We start from the raw sequence: 2,445 nt of genomic DNA on the forward strand, positions 1-2,445 counted from the left end.
CATGGCTTCTCTGTTTACATTCAGCTACCACTAACATTTTGTATATCTGAACTCTATAACCATGTTTATCTTTAGACATTACTTCTGTAGTATTTCAGAAGAGAAGATTAACCTGAGGAATGTTTGTGATGGGTTGGACTGAAGGTACTTGTTCTGGACTGTAGTATTGTTTTTTTTTTTTTAATAACACCACACAGCAGAGAAACATGGTGTCGTGCTTGATTTGTTTTTCATAGTCTTCCCCACTTCATCACATTCTGTGCTGTTGATTCCTTGACACCTTGCCCACTGCCCATGGAGGGAACAGTTTGAGTGTGCTAGTGGAAAATTCACTGCCTGCCGTCAGAGAGGTGGGAGATTTCCGAGGGTTGCTGCGGAGGCGCAGAATTCGGAGATCAGTGAGCCATCTGCTCAGGACATATACTATTTACTTCATCACCAACGCCTTGAATTCAAGTCTAATCTCCTTATCCTCCCTAATGCCATACTTAGTAAGTCCCTTCAATTTTGCCATGCAGAGCATGTTTTAGGACATTGTACCATCACTGTCTGGATATTTCTAAAGCTCTCGTCTCATCAGCTTTGCTGTCACAGGGGTGCTTTTGACACTTGCCAGCTTCACCCCTGCTGCCTACACTGATAAACATTAATTCTGAAACATGTCGGCTACAGTTTGCTTAAAATGCTGATTACTCAAAACCATTCTTTTGACGTTAAATGAAGAATACTTCAGTTAATAAATCCTGGATGTACTGCAGATTAGTCCATCCTGACCAGGAAAATTGGATTTCACTCAATGTAGCAGGGCAAATCAAGTTATAAGGTCCATTTGGTCATGTATCTTTTAACATAGACACATTTTCCTACATTTTGAGGTACTAGTCATAGCACCTCATATATAGCAGAGGAGCCCATGTGTGGTTCTGTATCAGGTAGACTATATAAAGGTCAGGTCTTATTTTTCCACAAAAATGGACCTTTTTATACTGCAATGGTTCCTCTCACTCTGGATCTGCCTGATTCATCCTGATGCTCTGCTTATACTTAGAGCTTTCTGCTTTGTTGTGGATGGTCCCACATGGATTACCCTAAAGATCTGCACTTCCCAAAAACAGTTTATGCCCAAGACTCACCCTTTCTTCATTGGACAGTCCAAGCTGGATATTGTAGATTTATAATAATCATAAATACGGTCTTGTGCTCATCCCAGGCTCTCTTCACAAAATGCTCATACTGAACATCTGTTTAACACAATGCTGTTTGTCTGTACTTTTTTTTTTTACACCTATATACTGCAATGATTTATAATCCTTTATAATCAGTGTCACCTAGAACCGGTTGGGTTCCCTTTTGAATCTGTTTCCTCAAGATTTCTTCCTTATATCATCTCAGGAAGTTTTTCCTCATTGCTACTGTAGCCTCTGGATTGTTCATGAATCTATATCCAGACTGCTGTAAAGCTGATTTTGACAATGTTTCTAGTTAAATGCACTATAAAATCAGATTGATTAACCATGGCAATTCATTGGACCTACTTAGAGTTACTTTAGATATTTTTAAGCTACTTAAATATGCAAAAGCATCACAAGTAGTGACAACTTTATAGTAAATGTTAGCCAGTCACCATGACTGGCTTAAACCCTCAGAGGGAAAAATGTACCTCAGGGTTTGCTAATGAGTTTCTACTTGTGGTTTTGAGCTACAAAACAAATAACCTTTTTATTTGGCTACATATTTGACTAGTTTTTAAAAAGTTTTACGTTATTTTGTAGTCCATTTTAACTCTTTTATTCCAACTCGTACAACCGAGCTGGCATGCTAACTGCATGTAAAATGGCTAACAACAACAGACCTAGCAAGCAAATTGTGGTTGAAACAGTGCCTTGTCTTGTCTTTTATTTTTATTTATTTAGGTATTTTGAGAACAGATATTCTGTTAATGGCTATGAAGGAAGAAAAACTGATTACTAAAAATGTTCCTGGTTAAGAAAGTAAGTCAGAAAAAAAAAAGCACACAAAACTACACAACAGGTAAAAATAAGTGGACAGAAGAAATGGCCTCAGTACAGAGAACACACAGGACACACATGTAGGGTCACATTTATTTATTTGAAATAAAGTCCAGGTTTGATTTTGAGGTAGATGACTGATGTGTAGGTCCATATGGAAGAGGTTTGTAGATGATCATCACCAGTTCTAGCAAGGCAGTGTTTTGCGCCGTCATCTCCATCAGCGGGCAGAGGAGCGACCCGACCAACAGCACAAAGCACTACCTCAGCCAGCACATGGTGCTCTTCTCCATCACCACCAACCAGCATGACAAACACACAAACACTTCTGGGATTCGTGTCGTTTTTAGATGCTTTTTCCAAAACACACTGACGCATTTATTTCCCCCCCATAATTGCAATAAAACATTTCCTTCCCTGGCAGCACAGGAGCCGC

This window comes from Pangasianodon hypophthalmus, chromosome 18, assembly GCF_027358585.1.
Source record: "Pangasianodon hypophthalmus isolate fPanHyp1 chromosome 18, fPanHyp1.pri, whole genome shotgun sequence".
Taxonomy (NCBI): domain Eukaryota; kingdom Metazoa; phylum Chordata; class Actinopteri; order Siluriformes; family Pangasiidae; genus Pangasianodon; species Pangasianodon hypophthalmus.